Source organism: Notechis scutatus, chromosome 1 (assembly GCF_049901735.1).
Source record: "Notechis scutatus isolate UNSWTSFEM ecotype Mainland chromosome 1, rNotScu1.2, whole genome shotgun sequence".
NCBI lineage: Eukaryota > Metazoa > Chordata > Lepidosauria > Squamata > Elapidae > Notechis > Notechis scutatus.
Window position 1 is genome coordinate 278,571,342 of NC_142009.1, and position 19,279 is coordinate 278,590,620.

At 38.9% G+C, this 19,279-nt stretch overlaps 1 protein-coding gene across 2 annotated transcripts in view; it reads right to left on the minus strand.

The window, feature by feature from the left end:
- PAK6 (p21 (RAC1) activated kinase 6) overlaps nt 1-18,958 on the minus strand; it is a 64,421-nt gene extending 45,463 nt beyond the window's left edge. The window contains exon 1 of one of the 2 annotated variants that reach the window (XM_087951721.1): nt 18,905-18,958. The gene's annotated coding sequence lies outside the window, so the exon portion shown is untranslated. Of the gene's footprint in view, nt 1-750; nt 925-18,904 lie in introns of those variants that run through there. The other variant, XM_026664567.2, reaches the window with a different exon arrangement.
- Nucleotides 18,959-19,279: the final 321 nt, after the last annotated feature.

Sequence of the window (19,279 nt, forward strand, 5' to 3'; positions counted from 1 at the left end):
AAATGGTAATAATACCTCACACATATTCAGCAGACATGTTGCCTACATGCAGCCTGCTTTCTGAAGCATCAGTTGGGCCATCTTTTAACTCCTTCCAGTCTGCAGTGACAGTTCCGGCTGCCCCTTTTCTTTCATTCCACACACTGCACAATTTGACAGTATTCAGAGAGAGCCACTCCCTCAAAGAGATGCCACATTGCCTCCTCCCAGGTCTGTGTTCCCCGCCCCCCCCCCCTCATCCTCTGCCTCCTACAAGAGTTGAAGCTGGCAGGCTGAGAGAGGAGATCCCGGCATACACCCCCCAAAAAAAAAGATGCTAGGGAGGGCAATTCCAGGGGAGAAGGAAGAAAGGATTGCGAGCAAATTGCACTCCTGCCATTGAGCAAAGCTGATTGGAGGACGGGTTGTTGCTGGGTTACAAGAATGAAGATGGAATGAAGGCCTCCCCCAAGGAAAGACAAGCTTTCTCTCCTCCCCCCCCCAAATAAGCCCTTAAAGGGGGGAAGAAAAGCTAGGTACCCTGGCAAGTAGCTCCCTTTCTCCCTGCGAGCCCATTCAATGCCCGGCTTAGCCCATCCACAGTGCCAGGAGGTGGTTTATTGTCAGGGCGGGTGAGCTTTAAAGTGCAGCTCCCGCAGAAAAAGAGTTAAATCCTCGGGAAACGGACAAATCCAGCGCTCGGAGAAGGGCGAAGACGGCCTCCCTCATAAATAAACCGACGAGCCCGGTGGGGCTCGGGCTCCAGCTTACCAGCGTCCTTATGAAGCAGCCCTTTTGGGAAGGAAGCGGGAGTTAGCGCGCGTGCCGAGCCGCCTGCCCGCCGCCCGGCACTCCAGAGCTCAGGGGAGCGCGGGAAAGGGGGCGCAAGCCGGCCTGACATGTCCGTGCAGGAGCTGCGTTCACCTGACCCTGGGAGTTTTTGACTTCAGGGCGTGGTCCCGCGACAGAGCTATAGCAACACCCGGCCCGGGAAGGCGCAGCTCGGGATTGCAACAGACCGCAGCAGAAAGCTGGCGCTGGGGCTTGAAAGCAGCCTGGGGGGCGGGGGGGGGTCGCCCCACTCCGTCCTGAAGCAGAAGGCGGCCTGGTGGGGTGGGTGTCAATCTCAAACTTGCGGTGCAGGGGTGAGCTCGTCCCCCACCCAGCCCAGTTCACGAACTAACCAACGGAAGGAACCGCCTCCTTTCAGACCTGGCGCCTTTCAGAAAGCGTTGGACCACAAAGCTCGTCACTCCTGGCCGAAACAGCCAAGCCATGTGGCTCAAGTAGACGTGTGTGTGTGTGTGTGTGAGCGCCAAGGCTGAAGGAGACGAAGTTTAGGCGAGGCAGAGGAAAGCTGATCTCCGAGCCTCAAGGCCAAAAGCTCTTGATAACCCTTTCACCTAATTGAGAAGCAACGCTGACTTCCTAGTTATGTCTGGCAGAAGCAGTTTGTTCACTTTGTCTAGACAGGCAGAGACATACCAGAGAAGAATGTCTGTGGCAATTCTCAATCATTCGGGTCATGGTTGTCCCAAAGGTGCTTTTTCCCCACTTTCTTGGCTTGTTATCCTTTGAAAACTTTTCACTTCTCATCCAAGAAGCTTCTTCAGTTCAATTTCAGCTAAAGAAGCTTTATTGGATGAGAAGTGAAAACGTTTTCAAAGGGGGAAAAAAAGTCCAGTTGCCTTTTGGAAAAAAAAACACTTTGGGGACTAGGGAACAGAGTGTCATCATTAATAAGTGTGAGTGTTACAAATATGCAGATAAAATCTACATGAGCCAATCAAATCAACAGTACTGTATTCCTACATTGTCCCTCAGCTACATGTATGCTAAAGCTCACAACATACTGACTACTAGAAATGCATCTTTTTTTCTTTGCTATTGGACAGAGCTGGACATATCTAGAAGATTCTGCTACTGAGGACATCATGTATAAAGGAAAAATAAGGTCACGGTTTAATAGCTTGCTAAGCTGTTCACAAATAAAAATAGGTTGGGTTTATTTAGAAAGATCAGAAGCAAACAATGAATGTTAAACATCAAGGCGCTGTATATCCAAACAGCTAAGATAAAAATGTGATTGTGTCTTTTTGCCTAAGTTGTTGAGAATCAAAACATTCATTTTAGTTAAATCAGTCTTTCTCTAGCTTGGCATTTTCCAGATGTGTGAAAATTACAATTCTCAGCCAGAACCATTTTGAGCATTGCAACACTAATGCACCTGAGGAGCACCCCATAGAGAAAACTAAATTAGTTTTCTAATTTAAAAAGCAAGAAAAAACAATCTCACTTTTTATTCTTTTTATTTCTCCCCAAGCATTGTTCTTTATCAAACGATCTTGTGAATGCCACCAGAGTCCACCACTATGTACTAGCCATCCAGGATAGAAGGACCAAGCGTTTATGAAGAATTTAAACAATGGAAAATTCCAAAGATCAAAATAAATTTAAAGAGGCTTTGTATTTTAAGTATTTCCACCACCTGTGGAATTTAACCACCTTTGTATTTTAAGTATTTCCACTACCGGTTACTAGAAAAACTCATTTTATTATAGTATGGTTTGCTAAATAAGATACTACTGATAGCTCTAGGTATTTTATCTTCAATAGTTACTGCAATATGAATATAGATTCACATTCTTTTCATTTAGAGAAAGGGAAAGAATGAGATGTACTATGGTGTGGTAGAGGCTAGATTATTCATCCGAGTATTTTTTCTTGGTGGAGAAATCCTTTTAATCCATAAAGTTGGAATGTGTATCATGGGAATTGGTTTCCCCCTCCCACAAGTTGAAATCTGTTCCTTCCAAGAAATACAAAAGAGGGAAGCTATTTACATGAAATAACTATATGCTAATTTATAAGTATAGATGCACATTTAAATGTTGCTAATTATTAAACGTCAACAACTCACATCTGATTTCAGATGATGAATGGACTGATGCTTAACAATCTGACTGGTTTCCAGTAATCTCCCTGATCCCGTCTAGGCACTTTATTCATTATCATTCCCTTCGATTTCCCTTAACCTTGCCAAGCGCAGAATTTTTTTCTAATCCTCAGCTGTTTGTATCACATGATCAATGTATGTGAGTTATTGCTTACTGAGTATTTCCTTGAGCTTACTGAGTATTTCCTTGAGCACTTAATCTTTTTGGGGGGCCTGGATTGATTGGTTCTTGCAATCCATGGTATTTTTAGGAATCGTCTCCAGATCCGTTACTTAAAAAGTGTCTATTGTCTTGTTCTCAGGGTCCAACTTCATTAGTTGTATATATCTTGGAAATATCATATGTCCCACAATCTTTTTTAAGTTATCGTTGCTTTCTTCCTTAGGATTCATTTCTAATTTTCATTCTGGATCCTCATCTCTTCCAATCCTGCTATTCTTATAATTTATTTCTTATATCAGTCAAATAAATATAGAGGCAACTTGCAGAACATTTCAGAAATAGGCACGTTCTCTTGTGTTGTCTTCAGTATAGATGTATTGTTCAATATTTTCCAGTCTCTAGGGCACACGGTCTTGTTCCTCATTTGTTAACACAGGGCTGTTATACTTTAACTGCTGTTTCTCCTTCATCTTGAAACAGTTCAATAGGTCATTTGTCCTTTCCTAATTGCCAGCTAGTCATTCCTGAATATATTTGATGTCTCTTTCTAAAAAGAGTTCTAAAATTCTGTTTACAAAGGGTTTTCACTATAAGCTTTTTAACTTCCTTAACCATTGTTCTGTTGTATAACCTTTGAATAGTCTTATTTTCTTCTGTGATTTATCTGTTCCTCCAAAAACCATTTGTTATTTTTCTTCTCCTTCTTTCCCTCTTTTTGCTGACATTCTTGATTGTGATCCCTTGTTTTTATTTGTTTGTTTTGCTTGGCATTGAAATTAGTGATAAGTCAATTCCAAGGCTTTCCTTCCTTTTTTATGTCTGCCATGATAGCTTCTTCTGGAAGCTACTTGGATTTCTTCCTCTTTGAAATTTTGGAAGAGCACTGTATTATTTTCTGCTGCAATTTTGACAGTGTCTGCTGTCTCTTCCCATAGCACCTCAGGATAAGTAAATGGAATCTGTTCCTCTTAGTGAGCCTACATTCTTACTGTACGTCTTCTTGGTTAAATTCTGCTGGTACTGTATAACATGTTGAAATCCTTGTCACTGTCTCCTTAATGATGCTTAAATTTGTACTTTCCAGAACCCAATACTGTGTGTTTAGGAAAAAAGTGCAATTCCTTTAAGATCCGCTGATAGCAGGGGTAGTATTCAGCAGGTTCTGACCAGTTCTGGAGAACCAGTAGCGGAAATTTTGAGTAGTTCGGAGAACTGGCAAACACCATCTCTGACTGGAGGTTTTACAATATCCTTCCCCTGCCACGCCCATCAAGCCACTCCCACAGAATTGGTAGTAAAAAAAATTGAATCCCACTACTGGCTGATAGTATAGATACATCAATGTCATATGAAGCACCCTTGCCTCCTTCCAGTCCAAATGCTAACTACCTCAACTATTAATGCATCTTGCATTAACAAGCTGTTTGGGTAACAAGCTGTCACAACCAATGTATCAACACTTAGTTGATAAAAAAAAGAAGAAGCAGAACTTGCTCTTGCAAATAGAATAATTAGGAAGAGAAAAAAGTGGATGCAATGGTCAGTTTAAATCGGATAAGTGTGATATAATGGTTAATAAACTGAACTAGGGCTGGGAAAACTTATTGATTAACTTTTGGTCACTCACTCACTCTCAGTCCAACCTACCATATGAGGTTATTATTGTGAGATAAAATAAAAAGATATCCCCAGCAAGCTGCCTTGACATGATGTATATTCATTTCCCAAGTCGTCTTGTAATTCTAAATTCCTTCATTTTACCAGTGTCTGCATTCCAATTGCTCATTAGTAGCATTGCATCCTTCCTTGACAGCTCTGAAGTAGGTAACTATCTTTGTACAACTCTGATGTTTATTGGATATCCATTCTAAGAATATTTTCATATAGGTTTATTGGCTATAGTCAACCTGGCTATACACAAAATGTCCTTGATAATCCTTGCTACTTTTCCCTTGTATGGAACCATGGTCTGAGATAGACAGAAATCCATCCAATTATTCGTTCTGAATATACATCATGTCAAGGCAGCTTGCTGGGGATATCTTTTTATTTTATCTCACAATATTTTATCTCACAATAATAACCTCATATGGTAGGTTGGACTGAGAGTGAGTGAGTGACCAAAAGTTAATCAATAAGTTTTCCCAGCCCTAGTTCAGTTTATTAACCATTATATCACACTTATCCGATTTAAACTGACCATTGCATCCACTTTTTTCTCTTCCTAATTATTCTATTTGCAAGAGCAAGTTCTGCTTCTTCTTTTTTTTATCAACTAAGTGTTGATACATTGGTTGTGACAGCTTGTTACCCAAACAGCTTGTTACCCAAGCCTGATGTTATGGGCTGAGAGTAAGTGGTCAGGCTTTCATGCCTAAGGTAAGACTAAAATCCAGAGTGTGGCTTCTAAGCTGGTGCCATAACCACTAGACCAAACTGATTCTCAAACCAGTGGATGGCTCTTTCATCCCCTCACATTTGCTTATTCCTAAAACATTCAATATAGTATCTTCCATTTCCTCTTCAACATTCAACTTTTCCTTGTTTCATGTTTCTTGTGTTCCCTGCTCCAGTGTTTTTGGATGCTATTTACCTTCTGCCTTGCCAATTAAATAGTTACTGCACAAACATTGCACTGATCCTCACAGCAACACATGGTATGGTAAGGTGGGAGCAGTGATTTCTAGTGCAGATAGAAACCAGATTCTCAAAATGTGTTACACAGCAGACCTATCTTAGAAACAATTAAATGATTCTGAATGATGAATGGTCAGTAGGTTGGGTCTTAACTCATAAGCAAAACTATGCTGATTGACCATTCAGAACATTTGCTATTCTCCCTCCTTGTGGTAGAGTTTTGTTGTGGTTTTTTTTCCTCCAAAGAAAAAATATTACAGTGTAAATCTTCAGTGACTTCCTTCTACAAAAATAGGTTCTGGAGAAAAATGTCAAAACTTGTAAGTGAGGTATAAGAACAGAATACCCCTTCAGAAAAAAAATGTTGAAAAAGTTTCTATTAGAAAAGCTTTAAGAAAACCACAGAATGCCATATACTTTTTTTTCCCCCTATGTCCTAATTTAGGTGAAGCAGAGGAGGGGCAGAAAACAGTTCCAAGACTTGCAGTCAAAGTTATCCAAATATTTGGCAATGTTTTCTGTTTCTAATATTGTCCCATCTTGGTCAAAAGCCAGCTCTATATTATCTTTCAGTGTGTTGCTAAAATAAATAGGCAATTGGGTGTTGAATTAGCACAAAAACAAGTCATTCACTGAATTGTTCCAACTTGTATAATCCAACTCTTAGTGTGCTGGTATCAGCAATTTCTTCTTATAACTTTCCTCAGACTTTCTTTGCAAATGGAGACTGCAAGGAATATTCCAAAATATGACAGTAGCGTTTTTTCATAGTGCCATGCTTTTATAGCACCAATTTTCAGATATAGAAAAACCTCAGTTTAATTGTGGAGGAAAAGGTTATCCCCTAAATCCAACTGTCCACTAAATCTGGACTTACCTTATTGAAGTAATTTATGTCAGTTACATAATTTTATTTATTACATATTTATGTTAATTATTTTTCTACATATATATATATAGGTGTGAATATGGATCAAAAATTCAGTTTATATAACTGATGTAAATCATGTAAATTCCATCAACTGTCTAGATTGCTTTGGAGACCACAAATATTGTGCACAGTCTTGGTGTGAAGTCCAAAATAAAATGATGTGTATTCCATCAAAAGTTAAAAATATGGGGACAGGGAAGAAATGGTGGACTGAAAAGGAAAGAAGCTGTGAAAAATGAGATGAATAGTCCAGCTATTCTAGTTCTTCTCTAGACAAGAAGAGGACTTGAGATCATCCACAAGTGCTCCAGACAGTTGCTTCTTAAAAGGAGACTACAAGAGAGGAGTTTTCAGTAGGTTTAGAGCTCTGAGAGATGGGGGTGTAGCACCTTGCTCAAATTGCACTCAGCACCTTTGAAAGGACATTAGGTTTGTATATTTATTTCTCACTCACTTTTGCAAACTGCTTGTTAGCTGCTTTTCCACTATTAGGAACTTTTGGATCAAGGTATTCTACAACACTGGTGAGTTTTCATCAAACTTTAGTGCAAGATGTTTTAAATATAGGTTTAAGGACTTAAAAACATTTTACTAAACAGCAAAAGTTTATAACTTGGGTTTTAGAAAGTTACAAACAGACTAGGGATCCAAATAAATCTAAAATAAAATTTTGGAATTATTTTTTTAAAAAAACCCTTCCCATGGGAAAAGAGCAACAGCACTTAGGCTCATATGCCACTTCATAGTTCTTGACAGTACTCTTTGAATGGTTTACAGAATCAACATGTTGTCCCCAACAATCTGGGTCCTCATTTTTCTGATCTCATTTTACCGACCTGAAGCAACCTTAGGTCAGGATCAAACTCCAGGCTTTGGGCAGCCTGCCTTCTATAACTACTACGCCACTATGACTCCTTGTTTTGAATTGCTTAAAAAATAAGATAAGACTTTAAAAATTGGACAATAGAGGGAACTAAAGATTCCTAAAGGAGAAGAATGCTCAAAGTTGACTTACAAATATAAAATGAAGCAAAATATTTAAGCATTAGACACATTGAAGGATATTTTTGAGGATTGACCCAGGAATTAATTTTAAGCCTCTATAGGTAGTCTGTGTTTAAAAGATGTTATGGAAAAGGAATATATTTCACTTGACAAGATTGAAGCTGATTTGAAATACATGCTACAAGAAATATGGAAAAAGATTTTACACTAGGCATACAGAAGAAACCAGCTGATATTTTAATAATTAAAAGGGTGATACAAATAGCAAACCAAAATGTACCTAAATAATTTTCCCAAATTGAATTTACAAAAAAGATTTGGTAAACCTTTGAAGAATTTTATTTATTATTTATTTAATCAAGGTTAAAATAGAGGTGTTGTTATCTCCGGTAACTCTTTATGGATTTCTGCTGACAAAAGGACTGAAATTTTAAGGATTTGTTTATAGATAAGAGATGGGATATGGGAAAAAGAGACATTTGTTGTATTTTAAGTGAAAGTGTTAAGTTACTAAAATTGTTTATACTTATTGTGATAAATAGGGAGTTATTTCTTTATATATTCTTTTTCTCTACTATAGTTTTGCTTTCTCTCTCTTTTCTGATTTTCTTTTTTTCTTTTCTACATGTTCAATCTTTTTTCTGGTTGTTTTTTAAAGTTTGCATTAGTTTCTATTGTTCTATTTACCGAGTCAGCAACTTGCCTCCAATAATCTGGGTCCTCATTTTACTGACCTTGGAAGGATGAAAGGCTGAGTCAACCTTGAACGGGTCAGAATCAAACTGCTGACAGATAGCAAAGTTAGTCTGCAATACTGCATTCTAACTACTGCCACCAAGGCTTATTATTACAGTAATACATTTTAAATTGGAATTTGACCTTTGAGTACATATACAATATAAAGTGTTAGAATGTTAAAGCGACCAGCTGATTAAATTCGCTCTTCGATTTGCATCTTGCTTATATGTTTGGATCTGTTAAAATAGGGGAGGGTCTGATGCATTCTTGGGGCTCTTCATCACTTGCACATAACCATGGCTCAAGCATGCTTTTTTTTTTTTTTGGCTTCTGTCCCCATCGTGTTGCCTTCGTCTCACCCCTCAGCCTTTGGATCAGAGAAACAGCCTTAAGTGATTCATAAACTGTGTTACTGTTAAAGTGGTATTTCCCCCTTTTCCAATGGTTTCCAAGGCCAGCTTCAACGTGTATGAAGTCTGATAGGGTTTGTCTCCCATTGCCTTGGAGGGAAGTTGGATGATGCTGTCATTGAGACAATAGAACCAGGATAAGGACTGGCAATGCAAAGAGCAGATTTCCTGCTGCAATGCTTCTTTTTTGTTGACTCAGGGATGGGTGGATCGCATGTTAGTTCAGCAGTGGGGAAAAGCCCTTGGTGTGCACTGGGGAACCAGCTGATTAAAAGGGAGCGAAAAGGGAGCTCCACTAGCCTAAGGAAAAGTTCTGTCACAAAATGCTGGATTTGGTAGATTAAGTGGTGCTTTTTTACATGCTTTATTTGTGAAAATATATAGTTACAAACAAATAAATGTACATCCTTAATTTGAGAAAAAGAAGAGTAGCCATGTGAGTCATGAAGAGAGTTTAAGAGCTACTATACATCCCTCCTTAACAATGGAAACAACTCACTAATCCAGTATTATCACTTGCTGGCATCCATATTAGAGAAACTGTACAGAACTGGCTTTGCATATTATGAGAGAAGACCCTGTTATGACTGACATTAAATAAATGCAAACTTCCAAAAAAATTTCTTACGCATATAGATCCTAGAATTATCAAAGGAGACATTTATTCAAATTATATCTTTGAATTATTCTAAATCTTTAAATTAAGCCACAAGCCCATATTCTATATCCCAGGGATTATTACTGTATAGTTGAATTACACTGTTTTGTTATTTCTCAACTTTAAAAAGTAGAAAATCAAAATAAGAACATGACTGTTATAAAGCATTCCTAGGAAATTAATTTCTACTTAATAAGATAGACTCTCTAGGGAAAACTTACTTAGTCTAGAGTAATTAAAATGCCATGCATAATTTATTAAATACTGCCTCTGATTTAACCTTAAAACATGCATCACAATTTCATCCAATTTTTAACAAAGGATTAAATCATAAGTAAAATATTCAAGATTTCATTCTTGAATATTTTGCCTATGATATAATCACTTGTCAAAAATTGGATGAAAAAAGAAATATAAAACACCTTATTAAAACTGTAATTAAGTTGCTAATTTAAAGGCTAAGAAAATATGAGCTTATCTCACCTAATAGTTTTGTAAATTATACTTAGATTTGGGGCATTGTTTATCATGGGTTGTCATGTACAGTTGTTAACTTAAATATGCAAAATAGCCATTTACGGAGTACCAATCTTTCTCATCACCTAAGGTCATATCAAGAATAAATTGTTAAATTTTGACAGCTTGTACCTTCATGTGAGAGTAAACGAATAACAAATGCTGAAATGGGAGCATGTGAAAATAAAATATCTCCTCAAACTCTTCCACTTTTTCAAAGGGAATTAATATTTGCACATGTGCTGACAATTACTGGGAACTGATTTCTACTTTTCCCTGTAGTGTTATTATAATACAGTACTCCTGATCTCAGATACTGGTCAGTTTTATCACAGGCAGAATGAGGAAACAACCTGCTGCAGCAGATTTGTGTGTCATAAAAAGACTTCATAATATTGCTGAATTAGATCCAAATTCATTCATAGAATCAATGTAACCAGTGGTGGGATTCAGCCAGTTTGCACCAGTTCGGGAGAACCGGTTGTTAACTTTCTGAGCAGTTTGGTGAATTGGTTGTTGGAAGAAATCATTAGGGCAGAGAACTGGTTGTTAAATTATTTGAATCCCACTACTGAATGTAACCTTTGCACTGAAAGTTACATCAGATTTAAATCCATTAATTCCTGCTACAAACTCTAAGCTCACATTTTTACTTGGAAGGAAAGAGTTGCTTGGGAATTCTGCACCTTAGATCCTTAAAAAGCATACTTAGTCTTGAATATTTGGCACCTTAACTGTGGGTGTGTTTGCATTACATATGACAAGAAAACTGCTGCAGTGATTTTCTACTTCTGCTCCTCCCCAACAGGTATTTCAGCTCAGACCACAGGTAGTTCCGAACTTAAAACCATAACGGAACCCCAAATTTCTGTTTCTAGGTAAACGAGACATTTACTGAGGTTTGCCCCATTTTATGACCTTTCTTGCCACAAATAAATCACTGCAGCAACATGGTTGTTAAATGAATCTGGCTTCCCCATTGACTTTGTCTGTCAGAAGGTCACAAAAAGAGATCACATGATCCCAGGACACTGCAACTCTCATAAATATGAGTCAGTTGTCAAGTGTCCAAATTTTGATCATGTGGCCATGGGAATGCTGCAATGTTGTAAGTGTGAAAAATGGTCATAAGTAAGTTTTTTCAGTGCTGTTGTAACTTTGAATGGTCACTAAATGAACTGTTGTAAATCAAGGGCTACCTGTAGAGAAGAGAAGAGAATTCTTTATTGGTGAAGTGCGCTGTTGCCTGATTTTATATCAGATCTAGGAAGAAGGAAAAATCACTAATTAACCTTACTACCTTGATGTGAATTTGTATGCCATGGTTCCAGCAAGCTAACTTTAAAAAAAAATGAGTTTGGTTGATGGCTACAGTTTGGTATAGTGGTTAAAGGTTAAAAACACATTTTAAATAGGCTAAAAATGGGGAGATTGCATTCCATTCTTTCCTTCGACATGAAAACAGTTGGGTGACTTTGGGCCAGTCACTTTCTCTCTTGCCTAGAAAGGAAGCAGTGGCAAACCACTTATGAAATTGTGTCAAGAAAACTGCAGGGATTTGTCACTAGGAGTCAATGCTGATTTGAAGACACACATATATTGGCTGATGACTGAAGTTCTAACTCATTCAACAAATTCATGGACCATTAGTAAGACCAGCAACATATCCCATTTTATAACACACATTCGGCATACAGTGACACATACCATTGCTATACTTTAGTGTGAACTTTAAACTTAAGAAGTGCAGGATACGAAAGGGCTTGGAGACTCCTGTGATCCATATGAATAGAGACAGCCTCTATTTAGGGTCCAAGTTATTTATTGCTTAAAGGCAAGTACTTACAAAGAACAAGAAATCTAGTGTGGGTGATAAAATAAACAATTATTAACCTAGTGTAGGTAATGCCAAAAATGACTAAGCACAAAGCTGCTAACAACAAAAATTATTTAATAGTTTCTGAGTATAAATTAAACCCAGTTTTGTGCTTATCTTACTCATAGTTACCTGTAATATAATTAATGCTTCCAAAGATTTACCCATAAACATTGTTATTAAGGCGAATAGGGATTACCTTCTGAACGAATGGTTCCCAAGGCAGAAGAGGCCTCTTGTTAACTTTGTAGTAGAAATTTACAGTGGGGGATGGGAGGAGGAAAAATCTGATAATTGCACAGAGAATAGGAATTTGGTTTGTGCTTGTTAGGAGCTATAATAGACAATTAAATCATTTTCAACCATATCATTTTTCAGTATACATATCCTGACACTTGTGCTATGACTGGTGCATATATTTGATATCAACAAGGCAGGAGTTTATCTCAGAATATCTGTTATTGAAAACTATATAGGTGCCTTGACTCACAGTTCTAAGGTTTTCTCCAACCAGGTTGTTCCTGTCACTTTAAACATCCTATGATCATAAGACCTGATGATTCTTTTCCCACAGTTTCCTCCACTACAATAATTTCTCTGCCCATCTGTTAAGCAGCCAAAAACTATATTTTCACTTGCTGCATGACTTGGTTTTGTGTTTTAAGGAATTTTTAAAGACATTCTTCACTTTGGGGTGAAATGCTGGCAAGCAATTTTATTTGGGCACTTTCAAAATATATTTCATGGGTATTATATAACAAGATTATGAAATATCCTACACTGGCATCCTTGATGATCAAGAATAAATTGCTAGTCTGTCATTGGCTGAGCCAATACCAGAACGGATCATAAAGTTGGGCAGAGTGCCCTAAATACTGAAAAACTCTTGGAACTCTTAATTTGAGATCATCACAAAACACAAGAAGACTGGGAAGGGCAAGTTAGTGTAGGAGGATTTTGATTCTAGCAATGGAATTGCCTTACTGTCTTCCTGGAACCAGATTATAGATAGTCCCCGACTTGCAACCACGATTGAGATCGGAAATTCTGTTGCTAAGCAAGGCAGTTGTTATGTCAGTCATATCCAATTTTATAACTTTTTGCCTTGGTTGTTTAGCAATTTACTCCTGTTAAGTGAATCATTCTGTCATTAGGCCAATGAAGCTTCCCCCATTGACTTTGTTTGTCAGAAGCTGGCTGGGAAAGTCACAAATGGTGATCATGTGGCCCTGGGATGTGCAACCATCCTAAATACAGTATATGACAAATGCCCAATACCTGAATTTTGAGCACGTGACTGTGAGGAATATAAGTGAGAAGACCAGTTGTATGTCACTTTTTTCAGTACCATTATAACTTTGAACATCACTAAATGAATGTTAGTGTACTACGTGTATCCTAATACGAATACTATCTGTATCCTAATACTTCCCTCATGTTTGATAGTTTATCATAACAATCCTAGTCTTGTAGCTTTTGTGGAAGCCCTGTAGCAAAATTAATAGTTAAAATGAACATTTGACATATTTTAAGAATTTCTATTCCCTGAATTTCATTTCAACTTTCAACTTTCTTGCTGTTTCTGTCAGTTACAAACTCACCTTATTGTTATATTCATATGTGTACCTGTTTTTCACAACTTCTTCTGAGTGTTATTATTCATGGCTCATTCCGGAGATGTTGCTCTTACTCATTCCTTGATATGAAGGGCTTTTAATAATCCATGTTCTAATTTCCTGTATTTCATCAGTACTGGTAACTTCCTGTTACCTCTAATTTCCGGGATTTCACCAGTACCTAATATTGATAGTGCCGGTAACTGACAAGCAATATCAATATTAATTAAAACATACCTACATTTTGTTTATCAAAAGTTTTTCTCCATGAAGAATATTAATACTGTTAATTGGCCAGCTCTCTTTAATTAAGGAAAGAGATATAAATAGATAAAGTGCTGAAATACAGAAAGGAAACATAAAAACTGTTTAATATGTATGTTAGACGTGTTCAGCTATTTAATATTTTGAGTTACCTTTTTGATTTTCAGCTGCAAAACCAGGGATGGAGATTTTATATACATGTAATAGTTATGCCATGAGAATTTCAAGAACATCTTTTGATTTTCTGCATAAGAAGCTGTGCCACTAAAGTTTCCTAATATATATACTGCAACTTTAAAAGCACAACTATAATGATGTGGGAAAATACCCGAACAAAGCTGAATACCATACATACCCGCGAAAACTTAAGAAAATATATATATGTTCATAGATTTTCACGAGTACAGGTATGTAGGTCTAGGTGTGTTCGGGTCTTTTCCCGTGTAAGATTAAGAGTATCTTGGTGACGTTTCGGCGAGGTCCCACTCACCATCCTCAGGCTGGTGCTTTCGGCTTCGTGCCAGACAACTCCAGCCCTACACAGAATCCAGCACCTCACACGTACAAAACTCCTTCCACTTCATAGAAACAATAAAGAAACAAAACCTACAACCCAGCGACCTACTTGTGAGCTTCGATGTCATATCCCTCTTCACCCAAGTACCCATCAAAGAAGCCTTGACAGTCATCTAAAACAAATACAACCCCACCAAACACATCCTAGATCTGACCAACCACTGCCTAACCAACACATACTTCATCCACAATGGACAAAGATGCAAACAGATAGAAGGAGCACCCATGGGATCACCCTTCTCACCTGTCATCGCTAACCTATACATGGAACACTTTGAAACCAACGCTCTAGACAAATCCGAACACAAACCCAAACTCTGGCTCAGATATGTAGATGACACTTTCGTAATTTGGCCACACAGGAAAGAAAAACTAGACAACTTCCTTACACATCTTAACAACCTACACCTCAAAATACAATTCACCATGGAAACAGAAACCAACAACCAACTTCCCTTCCGGGATGTCCTAATTTACAAAAAACCCAATGGCTCCCTAGGACACACCATCTACCGGAAAAACACACACACCAACTGCTACCTAAATGCACAATCCCATCACCACCCTGCACAGATCAACTCTGTAGCCAAGACCCTCATCTCCAGAACCAAACACCTAGCTGACAAAGACCACCTGAGAACAGAACTACACACCCTCACTAACGTATTAATTTCCAACGGATTCCAAAGAAACACTATCATCAATCTAATCCGAAAAGAGATACCTCCAAAAAAACCAAGACACAGAACAAGACAACGGTATCGCACTCCTCCCCTACATCAAAGGCACCACAGAAAAAATCAGCAAATTTCTCCACAAACACAATATCAGGACAGCCTTCGGCACTGACCCAAAAATAGCCAACATCCTAAGAAACCCCAAAGTCAAGATCCAGCTAGAAAACCAAGGAGTTTATGAAATACCATGCAACAATTGCCCAGCCACATACATTGGACAAACCAACAGGAGAATAAATGCACGCATCGCAGAACACAAAAACGCAGTCAGAAGAGAAGAAAATACTTCCTCCCTCTTCCAGCACCTTAAAGCCACAGGACATGAAATTAATTTTGAAGAAACCAAACTAATATCCAACACTGAACACTCCAACAAAAGAATAATCAGGGAAGCCATCGAGATAGAGAAACACCCTCATAACATGAATAGATGGGACGATACCTCCCACCTACCAGACATCTGGAAGCTAGCCCTCACCAACAAACGAGTCCCAGCCACGAAAACCAACACCAGACCCAAAACAACACGGGACACCCACCAATCCCCCTCATCAGACCCAGGCCCAAGCCCATCCTATAAACGAAGGACAACCACCATCCAGAAAATAGACCAAGGCTTCTGCGCCAGCTGTCGCACCCCCGACCCCAAAACCAAACAAGCTGACACACTCCAAGAACACAGACCCAGACCCCAAACTTGAAGCCAGACTAAAACCCAAAATGCTACATCACAGCCACCCGCTTAGGATAAAAAAAAAACTCAGGAAATTACACCACAAGAACTCAAGAAGTTGCAACACAGCAAATGACCCAGGATATCACAGCACAAGACCAAGGATACCACAGCAATAAATCTCACAAGGTCATCACACAACCCATTTCCCAATCCATTACTACACAGGAGGCTAATGGAAAAGTGATCAAAACACAAACTACGCAGGAGATTACAACACAGGATCCAGGATACCACAACTAAAGAACTCGCAAGCCCATCACACAACCCATTACCCAAGCCGTTAAAACACGAGAGGCTAATGGGAAAAAAAAGATCACTACAAAAAAACCGACCCAGGAGATTACAGCACAAGATCCAGGACAAAACTCACAAGGCCATCACACAGCCCATTATACCAACATCAACTCCATCAACCAATCAAGAGGCAGCAGCACAGCCAACCAGCCCAGCACACCAGCCCCCACCACTAGTATTTATAGAGAGATGGCAGCTCCGATCACACACTGCTTGCACTGGCACGAAGCCAAAAGCACCAGCCTGAGGATGGTGATTGGGACCTCACCGAAATGTCACCAAGATACTCTTAATCTTACACGGGAAAAGACCCGAACACACCTAGACCTACATACATACATACATACATATATATGAGCCATTCTGATTCTGCTTGTCTTCTCGGGTACTTTGACCTTTTGAGCCCCCCTCAGATTCAGTGGATCACAGATCTTATAATGTATGAGGTTAAGGGAATGCACACCCAACAAATTGGGAACTGCTGGGAAACTTCACCATATTACAAAACTCATTTGTAGCCCAATGCAATTTACTTAGAGTTTACCTTAAACAAAACACAACTGAAAACCAATGAAAAAGAATGATTAGGGGCAAAATGATTACAGTGTTCCAATACTTGAGGGACTGCCACAAAGAAGAGACCTACCATATTTTCCAAAGCACCAGAAGGCAAGGCAAGAAGCAATGGATGGAAACTAATCAAGGAGGAAAGCGATCTAGAACTAAGGAGAAATTTCATGACAGTGAGAACAATTAACCAATGGAACAACTTGCCTCCAGAAGTTATGAATGCTCCATCACTGTAGGCTTTTAACAACACATTGAGCAGCCATTTGTCTGAAATGGTATAGATAGGGTCTCCTATTTGAGCAGGGGGTTGGACTAGATAGAAGACTTCCATGGTCTTTTCCAACTCTCTTCATCTGAATTCTGGAATGTTTTGCTACACGGATATATTTATAATACAAAAAAGACACAAATTAGATATTTGTCTTCTTTTCCTTTGTCCCGATGATTTGAAAAATGCTCTTAACATCTGAAAGTGTGCTACTGGATATGCAAGTGCAAGTAAAATTGGAGGGAAATTCTATTTCTAATTATTCCTAAGGCTGTAAAGAGATATTGTATTCAAATAAGAGATCTTGATTTCCAGATGATTAAAAAAAACTATTCATACTCTCTATAAAAACATCATGCAGGACCATTATGTATCTGAATCTGACAGCTAGTTTTCACAATTATCCACCAGTAGTATGTTCCCAATATCATAATTTTATACATATAGGGCAACCCACCCAGGCCTTTTTTCCTTGAGGAAGGGTGTAATTTTGCAAGATATTTTATATATATATACATTTCAGAATAGTTCGAACTGAGCAGTATATTCACACAATATGACAATATAGATGACAATATAGCTCTCAATTTTTCATTTTTCAAATATTTACACTATTAGACTTCAGAATTCAGTGCACACATTAGTAAAAGTGTTCATTCATGCTCTAAATAAATTCCTTCCCAAATCAGCTAAGATCAATGTCTGTCCAGTGTACACTACTACATAGGAAACAAGAACTAAATAATTACATGAAGCTACTTGTGTTCAGGACATAAATTCTTTGGGATCTGTTCAATTTGCACACCTACCTGCACTAAACAGACCATTTTTTTCTTCTGACAAGAAGTTAATTAGGAAGCCTAATAAAATAAATATATTAAGTGAAGAACTAAGAGAGGGGGAGTTTAGAATAGATACTGAGATTGAAGCATCCTTTCTGAAGGTATGGTAGCAAAAAACCTCCCATATTTCAATGAAATCATTATGGAGAAATGCATGTTTAAATATTTAGTCCAAGCATAATACTAAAGCTTCCGTAAAGGCCAAATTCACACTCACAACCACCCACCATTTATTTCTCCGATGTACAAATCAACACGCTCCAAGTGTTTTTTCTTTTTCAAACGTGGCTACTTAAAGATGCCAAACTTCTCAATAGTACCTAGCCAATGGAATTCTGCTGACACCTACACATCTTCAAGTTGCCAAGTTTGAAAAACGCTGCTTTATTTGCACCCTTGTTTGTGATTCCCTCTATATCTAGGTACATCACAATCCGTATCTAAAGTTCCCATCCATGTTTGGGGTTAGGGTGTTTTGCTCAGGAAACTATCCCTAATCCACATTTGGTTAAAGTAACGCCAGGTTTCCTGGCATTAAAAGCCTTACCTTTTCCCTCCACTCGTTGGAAGTTATAAACTGAGGTGGGGGGGGGGGGGAATGCGGCTCCTATTGGCTAATTCAAACGCTTAATCTGGAGAGGAAGTGTGAGAGCACCGTTCTCATGCATCTGGAATGCTCGCAGGTTAGATTTCAACCCTTATTCTGTCTTTCTCTATCTCACTCACTAACACAAGCAAGCACAGTGCGGTCCCCAATGAAATTAAGAGCAGAGAGAGGTGGGGGGGGGGAGGAAAGGAGAGAGAAAAAAAAAAGAGAGAGAGAGAGACAGAGAGAGAGACCGAGACAGAGACTAAACCGCAACAGGAGCAATCAAATTGACCTGCTTCCCGCAACTCTCTTCATTAACTGAAGTGACATCGCTTGTATAACATGAGGGGGGAGAACCATCACGCAGAAATTTGGGGCACAAGCCATCCCCCTCAAAGCAGCCAAAGCAAGAGATTCCCAAAGGTAACAGAAGTGCTTTACTACAGGTCAAAGAAACATACAGGTCGAGGTATAGACAGGTGAGGGGATGGGTCTAAGTCCAGAAATCGGCTAAGCTCATCGTGGAGAAAACCAGGATCTTACCTTAGAGACAAGACGAGCTGCTTCTGAGCTGCTCCGCTGGGTCCCTCCTCCCGGGACTGCAGGCTGCTGCTTGTTTTAGGAGGAGGGAAACATCCTTTGCTTCAGGCAAAAATTCTCCAGGATTTCATCTCCTGAGCTGCAGAAACACTCTGGTTCAGCTTTATCTGCGGCTCCCGCATCCCTGAGCATCCTTCTCACTGCAGCTGCTTCCTACCAGCATTCCCTTGTGCCAACCAGCCAGCTGCTGTGTGGGAGGCATTATGAAAATGCCAGACACCCCCTCTCCCAGGCAAGTGGTGAAAAGGGAAAAAGGAAGGGGGGAAAGAATCAAAACACAAAAGTTTCCTTTGGGAAGGATGGGCCAGAGTGATACAT